The sequence below is a fragment of the Macrobrachium nipponense genome, chromosome 22 (genome assembly GCF_015104395.2).
Source record: "Macrobrachium nipponense isolate FS-2020 chromosome 22, ASM1510439v2, whole genome shotgun sequence".
NCBI lineage: Eukaryota > Metazoa > Arthropoda > Malacostraca > Decapoda > Palaemonidae > Macrobrachium > Macrobrachium nipponense.
The window spans coordinates 41,252,251-41,268,356 of NC_087213.1; the positions used below are offsets into that span (position 1 = coordinate 41,252,251).

At 39.7% G+C, this 16,106-nt stretch overlaps 1 protein-coding gene across 6 annotated transcripts in view; it reads left to right on the forward strand.

Annotated features, from left to right (window-relative positions):
* Positions 1-16,106, forward strand: part of LOC135198611 (protein lingerer-like) — a 270,401-nt gene that overhangs the window by 19,739 nt on the left and 234,556 nt on the right. The window lies entirely within an intron of this gene.

Consider the following 16,106-nt stretch of genomic DNA (forward strand, 5'->3'; position numbering starts at 1 on the left):
ACTAGCGTGGGGAACAGATGCAATGCTGCTAGATTGGACAGGACTGAACGTTTACGCTTTACCTCCCTTCAGGATGATAAGAGAGGTCTTAAACAAGCTTCAATCACACCAGAATGTGACAATGACCCTAGTGGCACCATTCTGGCCCAGGAAAGAGTGGTTCCCGGACCTTCTCAATCTGCTGGTGGATTTTGCCAGACTACTACCACAAAATCCATCGCTTCTCAGACAACCCCATTTCAACCGATATCACCAAGGGTTGTCCGCTCTGGCCCTGACAGGATTTAGACTGTCAGGAACCTGGTCAGAGCAAAAGGGTTTTCGTGAAGGGCGTCAGAGGCTATTGCTAGCTGCAGAAGAAGCTCTTCTGCCAAGCTCTACCAGTCCAAGTGGAGAGTTTTTAGGTCATGGTGCAGACGACATAGCATCTCTTCTTCTGAGACATCTATTACAGAAATTGCAAAATTTTTGTTATTTCTGAGGAACACCAAGAAGTTGGCCACTTCAACTATTAAAGGATATAGGGCCATGCTTCCATCGGTGTTCAAGCTCAGAGGCCTTGACATTTCATCAAATCAGGACTTCAGTGACCTGATCAGATCCTTTAGTTCCTCCAAGATTTTCAAGCCTGAAGAAGTGGAATGGAACTTGGATATAGTTTTAAGGTGGCTCAACGGCCCCCCAATTCGAACCATTGAATTCTGCAACCTTGAGTTACGTAACTAGGAAGACACTATTCCTAGTCGCCTTAGCCACAGCGGAAAGAGTAAGCGAGTTGCTGGCGATGAGTAAGGAAGTGGGTTTCGCCCAGGGCAATGCAGTTTCCTCTTATGTAACAGATTTTCTTGCTAAAATGAGGATCCTTTGAATCCTTGGCCCCGTTCTTTCAAGATAAAGAACCTAACGGACTTAGTCGGGTCGGATGATGAGGAACGTACATTGTGTCCGGTCAGAGCCATCAGACACTTCCTGACTAGGAGAGAAACTGTGAGAGGAGAGGAGAGCCGACTCTGGTGCTCAGTGAAAGACCCGTCTCGGCCTCTTTCAAAGAATGCAATGTCCTTTTTCCTGAGGAGTTTGCTCCGAGAAGCGCATGCCCAAACTCAGGAACATGCTCTTAGGGTGCTGAAAGTGAAGACGCATGAAATCCATGCAGTAGCAACGTCATTGGCTTTCAGACAGAATATGTCTATCCTCCATTATGCAAACTACATTCTGGAGGTCGAAATCGGTGTTTGCATCTCACTATTTGAAGGAGGTAGAAACTACTTATGAAAACTGCTTTAGATTGGGACCATTGTCAGTAGCGGGAATGATGTTGGGAGAGGAAGCATAGGGGGACTCGGTTTTTTCCCTCTACTATCTCCTCGCCTTGAATTTGAGGTTTTTTGAGTTTGTGGGAAGCCTGGGGGTACTTGTACCTGAAGTACCCACTAGTCCTTATATCTGGTTAAGGGTACCATATGGTTTTTAGTGTAGGTGATGGCTTTTTGTATAGTTTTTTATGTCTTTTCGCCCAGGGCAAGGGCAAATCATTGTTGTTTTTTGTCAATCATCGGTGAACCTCCATGATTGCAAAAATCCCACCATTAGTAGGGACGACCCTGGCCTTTACTGCCACGTCTCCTACATGTGATGAGAGCACCGACCAGAGGCAGTATCTGCCTGGAGCTGCTCTCTCACAAGGTAAGGTACTGCAGACATTATATATAATGTGAGCACATGACTGATTTTTATTTAGAAAGCTGTCCATATACCTACCTACCTTCCGGGTAATGTGGAGTCAGCTAATGTAATTGTTTGGTAAGTCACTTATGTGAAAATGATATTTTAATGATAAAATAAGGTTTCACATATACTTACCAAACAATTACATAATCAGAGCCCTCCCTCCTCCCCACAGTTGGACGTTGCGGCTCAAAGAATTGAAGTCTTAAGCTCAGCAATACCAGGTATTCCCGAAAGTGGGCGGGATCTGTATCACCTACATGAACAATGGCAGGACTGCTACCTCCGCCAGGAATTTGAATTTTCGACTGCCAGGTAAGAAAGCGTACAGCTAATGTAATAGTTTGGTAAGTATATTTGAAACCTTATTTTATCATTAAAATATCATTTTCAGGTATATAGTACATATTAGTAGTATATGTAGTTCAAGTTAGGTATTGAATGGTCCAAATTGTTGTATTTCATTGTTTATTGGTCAATTTAGCTTTATTATAAAATTTACTGGGGTATTTTTGTTGGGCTTGGAACGAATTAGGCAATTTACATGTAAAATGTTGTTCAAGATATGAAAAAATCAGGTTACGAAGGCTGCTTCGGAACGGATTAATTTTGTATCCTGAGGTACTACTGTAGATACGAGACGCCTATTACTAGAAGTATTGCATAAACATAGTCCTTACATTATCATTTCAATATTTGGTTGAAGGTAGTTGCACGATTCCATTTGTTAAATTTTACAGAAAACATTGGAAACTCACAAAATGCTATCAAATTTAAAAACAAGAAAAAAAATTATAACCTAACAGTGTGAACCATGCGACCTCACTCTATTGCTTTTGATGTTATGTGCACAGGAATCTAATGTCAATGTGTCATTTATTGGTCTAAGAAACATCCCTCACTGAGCGAGAGACAATTATTGCACTGCATTCGGTGCAAGTTCCTGTTGGAGAGATATCAAGAAAGCTTAATATACCAGAGATAATCATACATAGATGAATCAAATTGTTTAGAGAATGGCATAATTTAGAACATGGGCCTAGAGGTGGAACTCCTTGAAGCACCACAAGAGAGCAAGATAATACAGTAGTGTAAATGTTGCTGAGAAACATTCATTTGTGAATTTTGAATTCTAGCCGCTTGTCACGATATTGCTGAGACAGGTATCATGACTAGGTCTACACCTATGACTGGTGTCTGATGAATACTTTAGACAGAGGAAGAGATTTTTAAAAATACACTTGCAATCTTTGATAGGTGTCTAATGAATAAGCAAACTTACCTTTGATGGATGAGATTCGGTTAGGCTTACTCTTTTTGTTTTTTATCGGTGGTCGGTGAATACCACGGATAGGGAGGAAAACAGATTCAGTGATTCATGCCTTTTTTTTTTTTTTTTTTTTCCAAAACCTAATGAATACATTTTACTGGGAGATACTTTATTAACATCAGTCTAATCCCTCCATCTCTCCTATACGCCACCTCCACTCATTTCCACATCTCAGGCGACTCGATCCGACTTCTCGCTACGAACTCCACCGCGTGTGAGCATCACTAATGCAAGGCCAACAGACTAATGATAACGGTTATTTTAAAATTCCCCACTCCGAAAACGTATGCCTTAAAATGAATGTTTATAAAATATTTTCTGTTTAAAGTTACTTTATCATTCATTCCTCAAAGTATTTGCAAACGCATATGTTACACCCTGTATGATTATTGTAGCTGTCAAAGAGCAACCCCTGATTAAAGCAGTAGGTTTTTCTTAAAAAAATATATATATACGTATATGGAATAGACTTAAACGAGAATGTCACCTTTCATATTTCATATCCTTTCAGCTACTTATAATATGCTTATGGTTGTAGGTCTAGCCATACATGTGAAACTAATTTTAATTCATTAGAAGAAATGAATACCTACAGAAAGCTTTAATGAAAGTAAGCCCCTCTTAATGTATTCATTAGTTTTGTCTCCCACAGCTTTCCAACATGTCCAGATGAAACAGCATGATATGCAAGGATTTTGATAAAAAAATAAGACTGAATTATATTCGTTTGATTTTTTTATGATTGCTTTTTTACTTTGAATAGCAGTTATGAAAATGATTAGAAAAAGTAGAACATGGCCAATAAAATGAATAGCAGTTATGAAAATGATTAGAAAAAGCAGAACATGGACATGGCCAATAAAACAAGAATAACAGGAGGAATAATCAAATAAAGCAGATTCATATAGATATTGTCGTTTTAAATATTCATTCACATTACATACTACATGAGAGTATACTGCTGAAAATAGACCTAGGCTAGTCATGTGTGAAAATCAGAAGTCAAATTTAGGCCCACTGAATGTGTCATGCAAATTATTTTAGTGAGCAAAGGACAAAATTAGTTTAATTAAACATCTTTATTAAAGAATGTTAATGCTGTAATGTATTATTTATCGACTGTAGAAGACGATAATACAACTCCCCAGTGCAGTACGATAAGTTGGGCCAAGACTTGAGCGGTAGCAAAGCTAATTTCAAAGTGTGTATGCTGTCCCAAAGCTAGAGTTGAGAATAAAATTAGAATTCATCGACCCAACGATATATATTTTCCTTACTTTGCAAAATAATTATCTTTAATACATTGAATAAGTCTACTTGAATTCTAATGTAATTTATTTCAAGCATAGCGCCTTTGAAAGGAAACATTATTTATTGTTAAGTAAATAATCTGGCGCCTGCATATGGCAATATTTCCATGACGAACAATGAATTAAGAAACTAAGCCAATCCTTCGTTGGCTGACTGTTCATGAAATATCAACAATGAAATTCTTTTCTTGGAAAAATGAAGAATTTCTCATGAAAACATTCCACTCACACCTCATGTACACTCAAGCACAAATGAATTTTCTGTATCTACTTGAAATCTATGAAACTAAACCGACAAAAAAAGCCCAATATGTGTGTCACTATATATCGCTGTATCCTTTACAACATTATAGACCAAGTACAGGCAGTCCCCGTTAAATGGCGCTTGTGTAGCGTCATAAAATTGGTGATTTATGGCGCCATAACGGACCGAATTTCGGTTATCGATGCCATAAGGTGCTGATAATAGTTATAGCACCATAACACACCTAACAGAGGCGCCATTCATCGTAGCTCAGTGCCATAAGTGTCACTAATCACTGAGTTTCAGGTAATGGCAGTGTTTGCTTATCAGCAACCCGTCGAAAACGGAACCCCGCTGATAACTGGGGACTGCCTACAGGCAACACAATATGTACATGTTGAAATACAATTGAAATATAATTATACTAACTATCAATTTGCCCTTTAACATCAGGGGCTTCAATAAATCAACTCTAAGGTCACATAGTCATATACGTACTAACACCTTGTCTCTGTGGACAGTTACAAAGAAAGGTATTACTAATTCTTATTTACTATAGTAATTTGTCTTACATAAGGTTATCCCTGATTGCTCTGCAATACTTTCTTTGCCAAGTCCAAAGCAGCATAATATCCAATCCTACTTTCCACTTGTTGCTTCTGTCAGGATTACAACTTCACCACGATCAGAACCATCCATGTGGGGGGGAGGGGGGGGCCACTTTCAGCACCTAGAATGAGATGGTATTAGATGCCACAGTGGACTACCAAGTCAAGACTCCTGTAATAGGAAAAAAACAAGAACAAATTTTAATAAAAAATAGAAAAAAAAATGCTTTTAAATTAAAATAAGGAAATATTAGACTTTTTCATACAAACCTTTTGCCTTTAATTTCAACCCATTTCTTTCCCCCTTACTTACAAAGTTAATTTCTCTTCCCTTTTTGTTAACCCTTTCACGTCCAACTGACGTAATAGTACGTAAAAATACTCTATCCCCTATCTATCCAACTGACGTAGCGGTACGTAAAATTTACCGAAATTTTTCGTACGTGTGGTAGGGGCATTTTTTATTTTATTTTCGAACAAGTAGCGATTTCCATAGGCTAGATCATACCTTGGACCGTGTATCTCGGGTATCAATACGCCAGCAAAGTAGTTTCTGTACTGCGCATGCTCAAATCCCTGGCGTAGTAAAATTCTCACAATGAAATCAGCTGATCGCACCTACACTTCCCTCTCAGTGACCAGTGACCCCAAAGCCATTTTTCCTAACTCTCCCTTTATTCTTCAACTTTTCCTCTACAATTTCGTATATTTACAAAGTAATTTCTATGAAAAATAATCGAGATAGGGCTCTTCAAAAAATTGTTATTCTAGCAATAAATGTTGACAACGGTAAATTTGTTTTTTTGTTTCGATCAATTTATAACGTCAAAATGAAACTTGCCGTATCCAAAGCCGTTTTTCTTGACCTTCTCTTTATTCTTCAACGTTTCCTCTACATTTTCGTATATTTACAAAGGAATTTCAATGAAAAATAACCGAGATAGGGCTCTTAAAAAAAAAAAAAAAAAAAAAATTCTAGCGATAATTCTCACTAAGCGCTGGGCGGAGTGCTATGTTTCTTATCCTCTTTTCTATCGATTTTTTCACCGGCTGGACTTATTCGTTTTCAATTTATTTATATGTCGATATTTAGGGAAATGTATTGGCTTTCTCATTAAAAATAATTCATTTGCCTGACTTTCATAGTTTTTGGGTTAGGAACGAAAATATAAAAATAAAGATTTTTTTTTTTTTTTTTTTTTTTTTTTTTTTGTTAAATAACTCACATTTTTTTGTATTTAGAGGGCTGGGACTCTTATTCTGACTATTTCACCATAAAATACTAACATTTAGAAAAAAAGGACAGCAAAATGAATGTTGTTGGCACAAAATTTATAATTTTGCGGAATTTTCAAAATGATAATTTTTTCGCACTGTCGAGCGCTCCCAGACACCTCGGATATCTGGGGACACAGTGCTCAAAACTAAGCGGATATGAAAGAGTTAAAAAAAAAAAAAAAAAAAAAAAAAAAAGTAAACTACCAATGTTGTGGAGGCCAAGGACCTGAGAGGGTTATGTGCTTCTCTACACTTCTTGGGAGAGCTGAGTTTGTTTTGAGCTACTGTAATGATCACACTCAGCCTCAAGGGGCTTCCTAATATCAACTGTGTGCCTGGGACGATTTACCTGCCACAGTGTCTGCTAGCTGTAGGACTGCTCTTACTCCCTTGGTAACAACTCATGCTGTACCAGGATTGAGTTCCCAGTTACTGCTGTATACATCATCTGTGAGTGATGTTCTCCTCTACACACTGTTGCCTAAGGCACATAATACTGTGAATTTATGAAGAGGAGGATGAAGTTATCATTATTGTCTTTTTTTCGTCTTGATTGCTGTTGCCTCCCCCCTTTCTTTGAAGCTGGCAAGCAGAAGAGGAAGGTTGCATCATGTTCCCATTGCCTTGTTGACCTAGGTAGCCCACCTACCCAGACCACTGGTGCTGGCCCCATTACTGGTCTACTGACAGGCTTCCTCACAGGCCATCAGTACTGCTGCTCCTGTTGCTTAGCACATGGGTGCAACCGCTACCCTGGTTTCTTTGGATCTCTGTGGCCCTGGTACTGGACCCAGTAGGCTTCCTACTGGGCCTTTAGTACTGCTGCTCCTGTTGCAAAGCACATGAGTGCAGCCACTACCCATGGTACTGGTGCCAGCCTTGGTAGGCTTCCTACCCAGGCCTTCAGTACTGCTGCTCTTGATGTTGAGCACACTTTTTCCTTACGTCCGCGCGGTAACTCTTCCGATAAATTTTTTTGTGCGATCGCCGTTATGTTTGCACCATTTTAAATTTGCCGTTTCATAAAGTTTTATATATGGAAATGTGCGCAATTTCATGCACAATACAACTAAAAAAACCCATGGTTGTAGCTTTTATCAGTTTTGAAATATTTTCATATAAATAACGATAAGTGCCAAAATTTCAACCTTCGGTCAAGTTTGACTATACTACAGTGGGGCCTCGCTTAGTCGCGGATCAGCAATCACGGATTCAGTTAATCACGGGTTTTTCCTTGGACCACTTCTCAATCTATATCACTGTTATGAATCGCAGCATCAAGGGCTTGTCCTTTGACGTCTGTGGAGTAACTTAGTCATTCTCTGAGTCTCGCCAATAACCGCTCTGAGCAGCTCTCACGCTGCCTTTCATTGCTACCAGATGTATGAGAATTTCGACAAAAATCTGAAAAAATTGCTGTATATATGCAGAAATAAACACACAAAAACGATCCTGTCAAACTCAGTCATACAGACGACGCAGTTACGATGACGTCATCATTTAAAAACCGCTATATCTTCATTATTTGGAAAAAATAATTGGCTGAAACTTCTGGTAAGCATGCACGGCATGTTTCTGCATAGATACAAATAATAACTCAATTTGTTATTTTTTCAAGTTCAATTGTCATCTGCCATAGCAGACAGTCCCCTTAAAACTTCATGCAAATAGCAATTGTCTACCTTTTTCCCCATATTTTCGAAAAAGTCTACAGTATAAATACACTTGGGGGAAAATGCAACCTCTTCTTGTTCTCTCATACATGACACAATTCAGTAGTTAGATAGCTTACCTGTGTTTACCCACAGCGTAACATGGTTTTGTTACCATTAATGTATTTTTATGAAATAGTTTTCTTACCAGTTGTTACCATATGTTACTATACATGAGGTACAAAATGTATGTGTGAACTATTTACCTAGGCTAGGTGGTGTTACACTTACAGTATTCATTTTTATAAGTGTAATAGGCTATTACAGCAGTTTTTAAGGAAAAGGTAATGGTAATGAAAGTGATATTTTACTTACTGAATTCATTTATATTTATTGTTATCATATTATATTGTAATGTGTATAAAAAAACCTATCATCTGTCCTATGTGTATACTTAGGTTGCCCACAAGTAGCAGCACATTCTCAGGTATCGGCAGACAGCAACAGGAAAGGCATCTTGATAGATGTGCACTGGTTATCATCCAGTTCCAAAGATTTCAACACAAGCAGGAGGCTCTGCAAACGCTTTCTTGATTCTTCACAGCTGATAGAGAGACATGCAGATCAATTGCCATTCTCTACTTCCTGTCAAGCAGTATAAAGAGGCTAGCCACATCCCACAGCCTTCCTACAGTCTTTTTTATCCCTTTGTCTCTGCCTGAGTCTGACATTCACTCTGGTGAGCAAGGTACATGGGACAACCCAGTGACCTCTCCTGATCACCCTTACTTTGGTCCCCAAGTGCCCAACAAACTCTCTGAGGCGCCATCATAATCATCCAAGTGCTCGACTTCTTCTGGAAGGCTGGCGCCAGCTCACAATCACCTAGCACCAGCTCTTAAACCCCCAGCACCAACTCTTCACTACCAGTCTCCTGCTTCTGACCGCTGATCTCCTTTCTCTTTGGCGCCTATTAAACAACAGTTAGGGGAGAGTATGAGCTTCCTAAAAAAAGTTCCGCCCACCTCTAATAGCCGTCATGATTTGTCCGTCTCCAGTCTCCTCACGAGAAGAGGAATTGGATAAAAAAATCTGCCCCTTCTTCAGGCTATGCAGCTGTTCTTCATTGTTTGTTGGCAAGCTTTCCTACCTATTTTTTTTTTTGCACCAGCTGCCCCTGTCTCACCTGCCCCAACCTTCCTGATGAGGAGGCATCTTGATGATAGATCTAGGCTCCTTAAAATGGTGCTTTCCTCATTTTTGAAAAAGGCACTCAAGGAAATTGAAGATTGGCTTTCTGTTAAGAGGGAGCATGGTAGGCTTCCTTCACCTTTCCTCACTCGCTGTTAGCCCATAGGTCTTTCTTACGCTACCAGGGAAGCGCCTTCTTTGGGAGTCGCTACCTCCTCCCAAGGGGACTTTTCCAGCCTCATTGATTCTTCCGATGCTCAGCATTTTCCTTGGCGAAAATTGCTTTCATCAGTAGAGTTTGACCACCTTAACAAGGACCTCTTCAAGGCATTTGAAGTTTTAATTTTCTTGAATTGGATGGTGGGAATGCTAGCCAAGAATATTGAAGATTGCAATAACTTAGTAGGAGACTTTGCCTCAGACTGGCTAGGAGTCCTGCCTTGTGCAGACAGACAAGGCCATCAGGGATGGCTCTCTTGGACTTGCAGTTTTTTTCTCTCTGGGTTTTTTGAAAAAGAGAATTATGGTGCTCCTTTGCCACTAAAAGTCACTTGCACCCAAAAGTCGGCTTGATTATTTTTTAGATCCTCATCATCTCTTCCCCCCGGACACTGAGGGAAATTACATCAGACCTCTAAAAAAATTTCAGCTCAGGATCCTCTGGCTCGTTCTGCCAAAAGTGAAGTATCAAAGGGGCAGAACAGTGGATTTCTAAGGTACTGAGAAATGGCTACTCCATCCTGTTCATGGAGAGCCCTCCTTTAGTCACATCCATCTTATTGACAACCTACTCAAAATGCTCGGAGAAACATTTGACCCTTTTGGAGGTGACCCTTTCTCATTTTAAAGAGAGTCATAGAAGAAGTTGAGGACACTTAACGCTGAGGGCTTCTGCAACTGTCTGTTTGTGGTCTCCAAATCATCACTCAAGTCCTCGCTCTTCTAGCAAAAGGCTCCATTTAATAGGTGTAGATAACAGCCTTTATATGGACAACTGGCTTCTTTGATCTCCTTTGAAGGAGAGTTCACGAAGAACTTGCAAAAAATTCTTTTCCTTACTGAGGAACCTGGTATTGTCATCAACCTGCAGAAGTCCCATGTGACCCCATTGCAACTGCCTAAAGAGGATCCTCAGTTTCCTAGCCCTCTTGTCTTGCTGAGCCCATTTGTCAAGCTGGGCAGGCTTCATATGAAAGCCTTGCAATTCTACCTCAGGCCAGCTGGAGCAGGAAGACACAGCTAGACACTTAAGTGTTTCAGATTACCCAGGAAATCAATTCGGACTTGCAATGGTGGCTGTCCAAAGTAAGACTTTCAGAGGGAAAATCACTTTATCCTCAGAGCTCCGACCTAGTTCCTCAGAGCAACTAAGCTTTCACATAAATGTCAAGAGTTGGAAGGCGATTCACAGAGGCCTTCTAGGACATGATCTACATCAAAATGGTGGTATTTTATTGCAGTGTCTTTACCGAAAAATTATACAGCTGTAGGTTCCCTATGTGGCAGACCAAAACTCAAACTTCATGGTGCCGGCGCCATCGCTGATGTAGGTGACAGGGTCTCCCTCCACTTGAGAGGAACAGTTACAACACACCAGGTGTCAATAATTCGTTCTCTGCCAACTTCTGGTGAACATCGCTGTTATGTGCAGACCTTTCTTCGTCATTTTGGATGGTTTTTCCTACCATATTTGGTGAAGTACTCAACTTTGTGTTTTGTTGAATTGTGGCTAATTAGCTAGTTAGCTTTTCTAGAAATTTTTATGGCATTATACCATCATGTCTGACTCTAGTCCATCAGGAGGGTGCAGGACTAGGTTAGTTAAGAAAATTTATGACTCCCACTCTTTAATTGCATTAAATGTAGGAGCTTTTGAGTGTACTCCGGAGTTTAAATGTAGGGAATGTAGGGATTGGAGTGAACAGCAATGGAAGGTTTTTGTCTCACTCTTGAAAAAGTTTTCAAGGATAGGAAGAGGAAGACAGCTCTTAGAGCTGAGAATAAAACTAGTTTAGTCTCTTCTGTTTCTGTTGAAGTGCCTATTCCTATTTCTTTCCCTCCTCCTCCTGCTCTTTTAACTCCTTTACCAGCTTCCCATGGAGTTAGATACCATTGCATCTTGAATCTAGGTTCAAGAAAAATTTTGATTTGTTAGCTAACATGGTGATGCAGTTAGGGTTATCTGAAGTGTTTCATTGAAAAGGCTAATGGTGAAGTGAAAAGTGTTAGTATAGTGCAGTCTGAGGGGGTGGCTGTTAGTGTAGTGCAGTCTGACAGGCGGCTGTTTGTTCCACCAGTTCTAGATGAAGCTCCCCGTTCCGCTCCCCCACCTCGGGGAGAAGATATACCAAAGGTCAAAGGTTGATTGGTGGGTATTGCCCACAAGCAGTCTCTTCCTCTCAATCCTACAATGCATCTGCAGGAGTCAACTAAACACCACAGATTCGAGTGATTCTTCACCTGTAGGATTTAATTGGTGTAATTCTTCAGCTTTGTGGCCATTGAAGAGACGTTTAACCGAAAAGGTCCTCTCCCCACTTCCTGTTAAGATGACCAAGGAAGTGCACAATAGTCCACGCCCCCCCCTTGCAGTGTCACTACATGGACTTTGCTTCGTAGTCATAAGTCGGTGATGGACTTCTCGGACTTGCTTGAAGAGCGTCGTGTGTTGACTCCATCAAAGCGTTCAATTCTTCTGCATACGACGAATACTGCTTTGACTTCTCATTCAGAGCATTCTTTGACAGGTGCGAAGCCTTTAGTGTGGAATGTGTTTACACTACAACCCCAGCTGCTTCGACTTCGACTCAATATGATTTGAATTTGGCTTTCTTGACTATACGATTGGAACACTTGCTGCGAAGATGGAGGACTGCCCCGCTCTTCCAGACGACGTAGCTTCAGATTGGCTAGGTGTCCTGTCGTGTGCTGACAAGTCAATTCAGGATGGCTCTGATGATCTTGCCTCTTGTTTCGTTTTCAGCACTTTGAAGAGTTGAAAGCTTTGGTTACCTTTTCCCCAAGGAAACAGTGAAGGAGATTCTCTGCGCTGGAGAAGAAATTGACGAAAACGACATGCTAGCACAGTCGACTGAACGTGTAGTCCACATCTGTAACTTCTGCTAAGTCTGGCTTATCTTTACAGCAGCCACCCTTTCGAGGAGGTAAATCCAGACCTTTCGTTAGACCTCATTTGAATTTGTGAGCCCCGACCAAGACTGCTACAAAACCCACCTCCAAAGCAACTTCCAAGTGATCCTACAATCCTTCATGATCCGGTAGGTGCCAGATTGAGCCTCTTTTGGAAGGAGTGGAGTTGCAGAGGGGCAGACTCATGGTTCTTCATTTTAGTTACTCCATTCCTCCAAATACCCTCCGCCTCTTTCCAATGTTTCATTCGCAAATGCGATGGTGGAAGAAGTGTTCGAAAGATTGGCTCCAGGGTTCTAAAACCATCTGTAAGTAGTCCCCAAGTCATTGGGAGCTTGAGGCCCATATTGGATGTAAGCACTCAGAACATGTTTTTGCGGAAAACCAAGTTCAACGTGGAAATGACTCGCTCAGTGCTAGCATCTTTTTACCAGGGGGATTAGATGGTCTCCCTGGACATGCTAGATGCATATTTCCACATACCAATTCACCAGAATTTATAGGATATATCTTCGGTTTGTTTTCACAAGCAGGACTTTTCCAGTATTGACCACTTCGTTTCAGTCTCTCGACTGCACCGTAAGTGTTTACTCAAGTGCTGGCACCTCTAGGGAAGTGGCTACATCTAGGCATCAGTGTCACTTTACCTAGGCAACTAATTTCTCTGCTCCTTTACGGAAAGCCAGCGCATGAAGGATCCCAAGAGGACTTTTAACTCTTTCGTTAGGGATTCTTGTCTACAAGGAGAAATCCCAACTGATACCAACTCAGAGCATCCTTTATTTATGGATGAACCTTAATAGTACTCTAGTTTTTCAGCTTCTCTCTCCCCGAAGAGAGTCCAGTCTTGTCTCAGGTGATACAAGAATTCATGGACCGCAAGTCCTGCTCTGCAGTGGATGAGTCTGCTAGGCACATTAGCTTCGGTAGAACAGTTTGTCAGACTCGGAAGGCTACACATGCATCCCTTTCAAATTATTCCCAAAGGTGTCGTGGTGCAAGAATTCCCAACCGGACTCATCTGTATATTCGACATCACAGACAAAATCAAGGACGACCTAGCGTGGTGGCTTTCAAAACCAAGACTTTTTAGAGGGCCTTTCTCTTCGTCTACTCCACCTAACTCTTCCGTTCTACTCAGATAATTATTAGCAGTTCACCTGGGGCTTCAAGCATTCATTCACCTTGTGTTGGGACGGGTGGTAGCAGTCCATGCAGACAATGCCACCATGTTGTCCTACATCCGGAAACAAATGGGAACACATTCATTCACCCTTTACAACACTGCAAAAGATCTGTTTCTGTAGGCAGAAAGAAATCAAGTCTCCCTTATCCCTCGTTTCATCCAAGGGAAAATGGACTTGGGGGACAAACTAGGTCAGGTTACCAAGTCCTACTGTTGGAGTGTATCTTAAACACCAAAGTTTGCTTAGACCTTTGGAAACTCTGAGGAAGGCCAGCAATAGATCTGTTGGCCACTTCAGGGAACAACCTTCATCCACTTTTTTGCTCTCCAGTCCCAGACCCTCTGGCATGGTCCGTCAACACAATGTTGCTGGATTGTCAGGACTAGGTGCATAAGCCAGTTGTATAGATTTTTAGAGAGGATTTTTGCATTTCTGTGACAGATTCTGGAACTGTTAGCAGTTTTCTCTATGAAAAATATCCAGAAATTTCTGGTTTTTTATCGATTTTATCATAAGAAGCACTTTTTTTTTATAAAACTTAAAAAAAAAAATGGTATAAACATTTTTAGTGGGTTTTTCTTGAGTTTTACCTACCAAATAGGCCAATTTCAGTGTTTTTATAGAAGTTCCAACTAATTGCGGATTCTAAACCTTTTTGGGGGGTTGTCTGGCACACATCCCCCGAGAATACAGGGAGGCTACTGTACATGTTGAAAAGTTTACAAATTCACAGCCAGCACTATTTTTCTTATGGTTATATAAATATGACCCCTTTTATGCATTGGTATAATTTGTAATCAATATGATTTGATTTTTTTTTCCCACATTGTCAGTGACAGTGCTCTTAACTTGCTCCTCGTGCTGGTCAATGTAACTACCTCTGTAGCATTATAACAGTTGACCTAATAAGCTCAACAGTCATCATAACAACATTTTAAAAATAGGAATGTGAATTACAAGAAGTTTTCTTTTGAGTGTTTCAAGTTTTAGGCTGTGTTCAAGCTGTCTGGATGTTGCAAAATGATTTTTAGGCCTAAAAAATAATCTAAGCCTTCTGAGATGTAATCTCTGTAATTATGAATTTATTTGTAGAGATACCTGTTCTTTGAGGAATAAAAGATGAGGATGATTTTGATCATATGAAGAAGATGGCTATTAATTGATACTAAATATCAAAGCGTATGGAACACTCAGTTTTTTAACTGAATTGAAACATTGTCTTGAAAGTCTCTCTGCTTGCTTTTGGTATATAATTTATTCTTTCATAAGGTAACTTAAAGTGCAAGAATGTGTAGATAACCTCATTTGCTTTTGTCCAGAAATTGTCAATTTAGAGATGTGAATGCGAAGTGTAAAGTTAAGAAATCTAACATACCCAGTCCCAGGAACAAATCTTAGTTTGGACAAAAAAATAATTGCATAGGCAAATATTTGCTAGTATCCCATCATTTTGGAAATATTTAAGAAATAAACAAATACTTATGTATGAAACTCCAAATATCTCTAACAAATATAAAATAAATGTTTTCAGGATAATTTCATTGTTGCTACTCATTGTGGGTGCATTCTACTTGTGTATACTATACATATTTACATTTTTTCAGTGTTGCGGTGTAAAAGTAATCAAATAGGACTATTTCAGATTTCATGCCTGCTTTGGTGCAATATTAATGTTATAATAATTTTTGTTTTTTATTTAACATTTGAACTGATGTTTGATGACAACATCGTTTTGATCAAATGCATCAGCGATGTGAGAACAAAAGTTTTGAAAATGTTTCGCAAGTGTTTTTTCTGAAAATTGGCTACGAGACTTTTTTGTAGTTTTGAAATATTTGACAAATTTCACTCTTATCAAACATGTTATGGCCTTATTGCACAATAATCATCTTTTCACAGTGAAATAACGGATAAATATGAAGCATGTTAGGCTGCCAGTCAGTGAATTTTGAATGAAATCCTATGCAGTCATGTCACATGAGATTTGATCATCACTGTATTTGCATACTCTTTTGCAAACATGTATATGCCAAAATTTGGTTTCTGCCATACTTCCCAAAACCTTACCCTATTGGAATTTTATGCCTGTCTGTATTTTCTGCCATATAAGGATTGTCTCTATACAAAGAATAAATCTTTACAAGGGGGACCTCAAATTTGAGTGTGTTTCCAAGTTTCTGCAAGTCATGGTAGCACTGAGAGAGGAATCCATATAAAGGTAATGGTTTGTATTTCAAGGAAAGCTGCAAATCATATGAAAATTTTATTTATTCATTTTCAGTCTATATTGGAAATTATAATATTGGGTATGGTAAACATTACTGTTTATGTATTCAAGGCAGATGATGTATTATGCAACGTATTGTAATCTATTTGAAAAAGGAATCTTCACCTTGAACAGATGGGAAAGGTAATGTTCTATAGTGTA